Here is a 9,885-nt window from a genome sequence, read left to right as displayed (position 1 = left end):
GAGCCCCTGCAAAATGATGCCTGGAGGCAATCTCTGACCTCACCAGGGCAGGGTGTGAAAGCAAAACCAAGGTCGGTTCATCCTATGCTCAGGCATCTGCAAACGGCTCAAAGTCCCCGACAGTGGGGCAGGGCAGGCGCCACATCACAGCACCGCTGCGTCCGGAGCCAGGGTGCCTGCATTGATGGGATCAGTGCAGTCAGCCGGAGCCCAGGCTGCTCCTGGCTGGAGCCCAGTGCCATCTGCATGTGGGAGCACCAACCAGGTCAAGACCTTGCTTTTTCCGGCAGGTTAAGGGAAAAAAAAAAGAGGAGGAAAAAGTGACCGTCCACGTCTCCAAAAGCAGAACAGACCCCTCCCTCCTGCTATTTCCTATTGCACTGAGAGTTTCCAGGATGGTTGAAACAACAATAAATAGAGGGTGAGGTTTGGGAAATGCCAGACTTGGAGCTGTTGAACGAATCCATGGTCTTAAGAGCCCAGCAGCTACCCTCTCTCCTGTCCAGGGCAGCAGGACCTCCTGTGTGGATCCAAAGGCCAAATCCTAAACAGTGAAGCGTTCCCCCTGTACCCACATGTGACTTTGAAAACTCAGTGCCATCCAGAAGTCAGCATTCGGACATGGTAAACGAAAGAGGCAAAGATGGAACTCGAGCTCTGCAGCTACTGTGCCAGACAGTGACTTTGGCACCTTGTCAGGGCACAGGAGCAGTCAAGGCACAAAATCCAGCGTAAAGACATCTCTAAAGCACGACCTTTCTGGAAGATGCAAGTGTGAAATATAAGATTCAAAGTAATTGTCTTATAGCTTCTTGCTGTGTAAGCCCTGACTAAAATAAGTGAAGAAAATGTGAAAACCACTTAAAACAGGGAAGGAAAAAGGGGATATTATGCTCAGTAAAGATGTCCGAGTTCCCAGGCGGACACCAGCACGCAGTCCAGCCACTTGGTGACTCAGCTACTAACAGCCTGACCTGGGGCCCAGGGAAACCCCTGGAAAGACCTGCTCTAGTCGCAACAGCACTGGGTCACACTTGGCCTTTGGATCCCACATCAGCCACTAAGGCCAGTGGAAATACATTGAATGCATGAAGCTGAGCACATGCGGAGTTCATCGTGGCACAGAGGTCCAACCAACATAGCATTGACACCAGGGGCATCTCTCTTGTTAAGATGTTTGAGGGAGCAAGAAGAGACCAGGAGGAAATGCTGGAGTGGTGGTCTGGATGTCTGTGTGCAGCCAGCGGCTCAGTTCCCTTTGTTCCCCATGATGGTCACTGGATATGTGGGTAATAGATGGCAAGATGCTGGTATATCATTTGTGTTTTCAGCTGTGCCAGAGGGATTTCTCACAGTAATTAATGCCCTATAGCTGAAACACGAGAAATGTGGAAACTTCAGGTCAGCACATCTGCAGGGAAACCTGGGGAAGCTTTGCTGTTCCTCGGGACCTGGTAGCCAATATGCTGGTTTTCTTACGGGTAAAAGGTAGCCGATGACAAGGAAATCCCTCTGCTTCCCTCCTGCAGCCCTGGAGTTAAGCTCCCTACAATGCAACTGTCCCCAGCCCAGGCTCTTTGCAGGTTTGGTTCTGAGTGGTCCCTGTGACTGGCTCCAAGGCCAACAGTTATCATCATCCCTCTATATGTCTGTAACCCTTCATCCCTCGTAACCATCATCCCTCGTTCAACAGCAGTCCTCATGCCACCACTTGCTGGTGAACGCTGGGTCCTTTGCCACCAAGACAGGAGGATGGGGATGTTTTGAAGCCATTTTGGGGATTTTGAAATCCCTTTTTCCCTTTCTCCACCCCAGTGAGCCCTGCCAGCTGCGGTAACCAACACCTCAGAGACACGGGGAGATAAAATCAGAGGTGAGATAGAAGGAGAGGGAAGTGCTTTGACCCCACCACGGGAAAAACACAGTGAGACATCCCCATGGCACTCGGCAAATCCCATCTCCCATCACGGGCAAAGGCCATGAAGAGAGAACTGAGTATGGCGGAAGAAACTGCTCAGCTTACACACCCACCTTCAAAGGTGGCCTCAAAGCAAAGACCCAATTCATCCTCCTTTAACCACGAGCCAAGAGTCACCAAGGGATGGATGGGCACACCCTAGGCCTTGGACACAGGAACTGCTCTCACATCTTTTCAAGTGCTAAGATAAAAGGCCATAAACGTCAGCTCAATATTAACATCCTGGTGCCCTGGGAGGCACCAGCCTCCGAGGGTTGAGCTGGGCAGCTGCTGGCGGGCAGGGCGCTGGTGGCACAGAGAGAGCGTTGCCGCTGCCACGCAGCGCTGCAGGAAAGCAGCCCACAGCGTTTGTGCAGAAGCCTGCAAGGGGCACTCCTCGATTTCAGAAGTGTCCTCTGGAAGAGGAAACACCACTTTCACTGCTGAAAAGCTGCAGCGTTTGGTTGGATCTTCATGTTGACAACGACAACAACAACAACAAAAGCTGTTAAATTGTGCACAGCCAGGAAAAAAAGGTAGAGCAGCTCGTGACTGCGCACAGACATCCTACCCCGTCCCAGACCGCCACTCCAGCATCTTCTCCTGGTCTCCTCCTGCTCCTCCAGCTTTTGCCTGCAACCTCAGCACAGCCAACAGACCTGCTCCAGAAAGACCCCAGGAACTCCTGAGCCTGGAGAAGCCCACACTGGGCACCTCATCCCCCAAAAACCATGGGATGCTTCAGAGAAACTACTGAAGCAATGAGATGGAGGACTGGGTTGGAGTGACTAAGCTTCATCACCCTGTCCCGTCCTCAACGCCTTCCCAGTGCTGGGAAGGACAAGGCTGAAGATGGGCATCACCCTGGGGTGGACTGGGGAGAGGAACCAAATAACAGGTTATGATGAGCCACAAGGTCATGGTAGGAGCCTCGTCCCAGCTGCCATGTGGGGGACACCTGGCAGGTTGGGGACATGGGAGTGGGAAAGCAAGGAAAATGCTCGAGCTCCCAGAGCAGCCTTTCCTCCCTCCGGTGGGCATTGCCCTTTTTATGGCTTCAGACACCCCATACTTCCCAGTGGTGCTTTGGGGCTGCACACAGGACTGACACCCTGGTAGATGGGAGGCATCTGTAGGAGCATCTGTTCACCCATGTGTGCTTGAGCATCACGGTGCTCTCAGCATGCTGGTCACCCTGATCAGCCTCAGCATGGGGCTTAGTGTTATGAGGGAGAGCTCATGGCAATGTAGGTAAAGCACAAGGGCACCTGGATGCCTCCCCGGGAGCTCTGGTCCCACAGTGCTGTGGGAGCCACAAGGGCTCATGCTGACTCAGTTCTCCTCCTCGGGCAGGGCTGCAGGGACATGGATCAGGACCACAGCTCACGCTTTCCCCCTTCCCAGGCTGCTCCCTCCTCAGCACATGCAGCGGCACAGAGCTGCCAGCGGGTGTGCTCTGAAACTTGAAAATGATCAGATGCCCAGGCGGCTATCAAAAACCTCACTCGCAAATCAAAGCATTGCTTAAACACAGACTCATATTTGTCTTTGATTTTGACTCCCCCCTCATCCATTTCCCCCCTTCCCCAGGTGGGCCCCAGCAGCCCAGAGGTTCCATGCAAGTGTCACCATTTGTTGTTTCCAGCAAGAGAGGGATCTCAGCCCTTTGGTCAAGCTCCAGACTTCAGAAAGCCCCTGGCATCCTCTAGCAAGAGACAAAACAGCAGGACTCAGCCTGGGGACCCACACGGAGCTGCTGGGAGCCAGGGAGCAGCTGACAGCACCCTGTGCCGGCTGTGATACCGTGTCTTATGTCTGCCCCCCCCGGGTTCGGGCAGGGGGAGCCCCGAGGGGCTGGCAGCAAGTCCAGGACTCTGCCTGAGGGACCTGCCTGCATGCCAGCACAGCCCTGGGGCTTTTCCTCTCCCTCACTTCCATGGGTGCCTCTCACACATCTTTTCCCCCACCTAACCTGTGCTTGTCTGCTTCCTGACACCAATCTTTCCATCCATTTCCCTATCTCCCATCCACTTCAGATCCACCAGCTCACATACACCCTGTACCCTTGCGGCCTTTTCCTCCAGGGTCACCCTCTACCCTTGCTCCCCCTCACAAAGGTTCTGCAAAAGAACCTCTGTAGATTTAGCGGGTCGGAGCCACCTTTACACAGTTTCACTTATGAAAGCTTTCGCTGGGTGCCAGCTCCAATGCTGCCTTTTCCCCTGGAAGCAGCACAGGCTGAGACAGCAACCTTTGAAACCTGCAACAAAGGCTCCCTAAAGGGCCTTGCTCTGCCTTACCGCACCATGGTACCCCCCCCCACCCTGCTCCACAGCCCCCCACCCAAATACCTGCAGAGGCAGCCTCTGCCCATGCAGCCCTGCAAAGCCTGGCTCAGCCTCCAGCACTGCCCTTCCAGCTGGCTGAGGGGCACAAGACAGCGTCCGACAGCCAAACCCAGGGGAAAAAGGGGGAACAAGGCAGCAGGGAGCTGAGCCCCTCACTCCATGCCCTGCCTACCTGCCCAAGCAAGGAGCCTTCAGTGCCTGATTTCATCCCTCAGTTAATCGACACAGTGAAATCAAGCAAGCTGGACACTAAAGAGCATGGATGAATTAATTCCACAAACCTCATTAGCGCTGAGTCTGACTCAGGGTCCAAATCCTCTGCTGCAGCCCGAAAAACAGGCACCCACACACCAAGCCAAGAAATTCCTCTGAAGGCAGAGGGGGAACGCGCTGCTTTGCTGCCGAAACTTGATTTCCAGTCTTGGCCTTTTCTTTCGTCGTCTTTTTTTTTTTTTTTTTTTTCCCCTCTCCCTCCTCTTTATTTTCTGTCCCTTTTTTATTTTCCGGTTAAATGCCAGCCCCCAGGCCGGCAGGGAGGGCAGGCAGACCTCGATCCCGCATGCCTCCCGCTGCCTTCTGCCCCCTCCAGTCCAACCAATATCGACTTTGTTCTTGCTCCTCTCGCCTCCTAGAGCTGCCGCCTCTCCCTCCCGCGGGCTGGCAGGGAGGAAAGGTGGGAGCAGCAATAAATGAGATCAGACCGCAGGTGAGGACGAGCTTTATCCCAGCTGGGGAGGAAAGGGGTGCCCGTGACTCAGGGCTTGGCATTCCTCCCTCACACACCTGGACGGGCAGGCACAGCCCGCGCAGCCGCCCAGACCCTCCCTCTGCACAAGCACCATCCCACAGGAAAAGGGCTGAGCGGGTGGCTCGGGAGGGCTGTGGGGTATGGGCAGGGGCAGCTGCTTCCCTTTGCCTGTCTGCGGGGGGTCTCTCCTCCCCATTTCCTTCTGGCAGGAGCGGGGCTGTTGCCCCAGCACACAGGTGGCTCCTAGCTCTAATACCAGGTAAATTCCTGCCACGACAACCACCTGAGCCCAGCCTCTGCACCGTGCCTGCAGAGAAGACAGATCCACATCTGGCTTTACCCAGGGCACAAGCACAACAGACCACCTCACATCTGCAATAGGTCTGGCTTGTGGGTCAATGCAACCCCTTCTAGCACTGTGAGATCCACCCACAGCTGCCCCCAATGCATCCTACCATGGTCCAAGGAGCAGCAATCCCACAACTGCACCCAGCAACTCCTGCCGAGGCTGGATCCCAAACCCCTTCCCCAGCCAAAGAGCGGCAGGGTTTAGAGTTCAGGTGGGGTTATTTGCTCTGACTCACAGCACCCTTTTGCTTTAGAACCCAGGGTTTGTTATGGCTCAGCTACAGCTATACCTCCTGTGGTGCAGAGAGTACACATACCTGGTAGATGCAGTGGCAGAGGCTGTGGTTGAGCTTCCTAATAAGTCCTCACAAGGAAAACTGTGTTCCCTGCACTTCCAACACAGACAACAGCAACAGCCAGATGAAAAGCTCATTTTTTTCCTGCCTGCTTTGGAGATTAAAAATATAAGCAGGGCAATTTTTGCCTCTGTTATCAATGTAGCACCACGGAGGCTGCTGATCGACTTCCTGATGGTGGTGACCAAGCCCTGATTCCAATGAAAGTGAGGAGCAAGATTCCTTTCACTACAAGAAATATGAAGCTCAAATAAATATGTGTAAACTGATTAAGCCTGAGGGAAAAGGAAGATGTGCTTGTGCCATTAAAAACTGCAGCAAACGGGAAACAGGTAGGGGCACAGCGGAGGATGGCTCAGGCAGTATAACTCCGGTATTTCCCAGTTTCTGAACACTTGACTTCACACCCTCAACATGATCCTGGCCTTTTTAGAGATGCACTTTTCTATCTTTAAACAAAAATTCTGAAAATTAAGGGGGTTTGGTGTCAGGTTTTGTTAAACCCCAACAGACATTTGCTGCAACGTGAGAGCTGGGACATGAGGCTCCAATGCTCAAGCTGCAGCAGTGGCAACTGGAAAAGAGCAGATTGGTACCAGTGAGGGGCTGAAGGCAGAGGGTCCATGCACAGGACCATGTCAGGTCAGGGATGTGAGCAGACAAACAACACAACTGTGTCTGCTCACCTCGCCTGCTCCTGCACATGGTCCTGTCCACCAGGAGCTCACATCAGCCCCAGCCTACCTCCCCCCACCATAGCCCTCCCTCTGCTACCACTGGGGCAATGCTGCTGCATACTAGAGTTAAAAAAAGCCAATTTAGGCTGCAAGCAAGAACCATATTACTAAAAAACAAACAAACAAACAAAAAAACCCCCAACCTAAACCAAAACTAAACTCAGAAAAAAATCAAACACAAAAAATACCCTAAAAAACAACCATCAGGAACCCTGGAGCCAACCAGAAAAGCATGGGAGCAGCGACCTTCCACCATGGTATTCGGTGGCCTTGGTTTCTGTCTGTTCTCCTTTCTCCACCTGAGATGAAAGATGCCTTGTCTGCTGTAAAGTATCTCTGGTGTCATCTACAGACACCCTGACTGCCTCAGGGCTGCCTGACACCATCTCTCTCCCCTTCCTCCCTGCAGCAGCAGGGCAGGAGCAGCTCCACTCAGCATCTCCAGCTGTCACAAGCAGCCTGGTTACTCGCCACAGGTGCTGCCAGAAGAGCCCAAGATACTCATTTTGCATCCTTCTTAGAGACACTTTCCCCCAGCCCCTCAGAGAACTCTGAGAACAGAGCATGAATTTTCCCAGAGACCTGTGGCTGACCTGTACTCAAGTAGACATTTGCAGGGCTGATAAAAGGCACTTTTCTGGTATTAAGACAACTCTACCACCAATCTTTAAGGCAACAAAGCAGAGAGAAGTTAGAGATTATCAGTAACTGGTCATAAGAATTTATCAGGTTTAACTTCATAGAATCCCAGACTGGTTTGTGTTGGAAGGGACCTTAAAGCTCCTCCAGCTCCAACCCCTGCCACGGGCAGGGACCCCTTCCACTGGAGCAGCTTGCTCCAAGCCCCTGTGTCCAACCTGGCCTTGAGCACTGCCAGGGATGGGGCAGCCACAGCTTCTCTGGGCACCCTGGGCCAGCGCCTCAGCACCCTCACAGGGAAGAGCTTCTGCCTAAGAGCTCATCTCAGTCTCCCCTCGGGCAGGTTCAAGCCATTCCCCTTGGCCTGTCCCTACAGGCCCTTGTCCCAAGCCCCTCTCCAGGTTTCCTGGAGCCCCTTTAGGCACTGGAGCTGCTCTAAGGTCTCTCCTAAAGGATCCTTCTCTTCTCCAGGCTGACCCAGCCCAGCTCTTTAAAAACAAATTCTAAAAATTGTTGTTTTATGAGTTGAAAGACTTGAAAAGCTCAAGTTTTTGCACTGGTTCCATACCTTGCACTTGCTGCCTGCTGGACCATAAATTCATGGTTTTAAACAACAGAGGATAGGTCTGCAGAGAGGAAGCAGCAGCAGATTTTGCTGCAGATGGCTCAACCAAAGCTCACAGCCGCTGATGTGGTGGACGCCACACCTATAAATCAGTGATTTTCTGATCTAGGAATTTTCCACCTGGGAGTGAAAACAAGTTGCTCTACTGCTCACAGTAAATTACTGTGTTCTCTGCTGAAACTACCAGTCTGAGGGGCAATTACTGATAATTACAAGTGATTTTAGGGTTAATTCTTTTTTTAAATGCCACGCCAGCTTGTACAGAACCTTTCTTCTTTCCTGCCACTGCAGTTTGCCCGGAGGCGGCTCTGGGGCTTTTTCTAGGTCTCTATTGAGCAGTGAGAGCCAAGATCCTGATGCTGGAGCCTGTTCATTCCCTTTCTGTAACAAGATGCACTGCTAAAAGGAATACTCAATCCCATAGCTGCACTGTACAGTGTAGTGGCAATATCCTGCTATCTGGCATAAATTTAAGGAGTGCTTAACAACATATTATTAGTGTACATTATGTGCACATAATTTATTGCACTAAGTTGTGCTTAATATAATTACCCAAGTAATTAAAAGTGCAGGATGAAATCCGCTTCCATGTTCTCTTCCTCAGCCTTTCCCCCAAGACAGCATTAACTATACATCTGTTTTGCAGTGGATGTTCCTGTCAGGAACACACACCTAAAAGAAAATCTCTTTGCTGAACATCACTGATCCCTATTTTCCTCTGGAATGGGCCAGCAGCAAGAGGTAAGTCACTACAGGGTTACTTTCGCGGCTTACCCAGCCGTCAGAAGGCTGGAAGCACACTGGTGTTGTGTCTGAAGGATTTCAGCAGACAGCCCACCTTTCCTCCCAGTTTGTATTGGCCCAATTCAATAATGTGGGTGAGGGTCTCCTGAGGAGCCTGCAAACACAAACCGGGACAGGAGTTGGGCTCTCACCTTTGTCATGCTCTCCAGCCACTGCAAGTGGCTACACAAAGCTGAGAGAGGTTAAAAGTACCAGTAACTTCACCCTTTATCACTGCACCAAAAGGCAGACTCGTGTTCTTCCTACAAAGAAGGAAGAACAAGCTTGGTAGAGGACAGACAGACAGACGCCTTGCATGTGAAAAGGCAAAACCTTTTCTTGTGAAATCCTGGTATTCTGCTGTTTATTGGCACCAGAGAGCAGGAGGCCAGCCCCAGCCAAAGACAAGTTTCAAGTAAACAAAGACTAAATATTGGAAGTCATCAGTGTCCATGGTTCTCGCTTAGAACAAAAGGAAGGAAGTTGAATATAAACAGAGGAACAGCGGCACCCAGCAAGGCTTGAGATGGAAAACGGCTCTGTAGGAGCCATGCATGACTGTGCTGGTGTAAACATTCCCCAGAAGGAAGAGATCTCACACCTCAATAGCAACTTATTTAACATTAGGCAGTCTTGGAGAGCCCTGCTGCACAGCATCTCTTTCTCTGGAGGTAATGCCTCTGGGCTGTCCTGGGTTCACGCTGTTCAACAGGAGTGAGCAGCCTGTGCCCTTGCATCAATTGCTGGGCACATCACAAGGACCATCTGTGTGAGAGGCTTCGCAGAAGCTGCAACTTCTTGTCTCCTGCAATGCCCAAGAGCTGGAAGGGAGCTTGTGCCAGTGTCGGCAGATCAGATGTCACTGAAACCGTCACCTCCACCTGTGGGAGCCTCAGTACGCCCCAAAGCCTGGGCAAGGAAGACTTCTTCTCTTTCATTTCTTTTAGTCTGAGTAAATAACTCCCATAGAGCAGTACAGCAGCAGTCCAAGTAAAGCATAGCTTGAGGTGCTCCCATTTTACGGCTTGAGGTGGGGCTGGCAAGGGCTGCCCCTCCCCACCCACTCTTTTGGGGAGACAGCAACAGCTAGACATAAAATAAAAGCAAGTCCTGAACATACAAAATCCCTTCTCACCACAGCATCAAAGGAGGGCAGATCTCCAAATCACAACAAGCAAACGGGAAAGAAAAGCAACACCTCAGGGCGTGGAGGTGGGAGACTTCAGAAGGCAGAGTGAGAGCAGGACCAGCCCTGCCACAGGTGATTTCATTATGGAAGCTCTTCTCCGTCTGCTGTGCAGCCCAGCCTGGCACAGGCACACATCGAATGTGGAGTTTCAGCTA

Source organism: Psittacula echo, assembly GCF_963264785.1.
Source record: "Psittacula echo genome assembly, chromosome: 14".
In the NCBI taxonomy this organism is placed as follows: Eukaryota; Metazoa; Chordata; class Aves; order Psittaciformes; family Psittacidae; genus Psittacula; species Psittacula echo.
The sequence above is the reverse complement of the archived record's forward strand: the minus strand, read 5'-3'. Positions refer to the sequence as shown.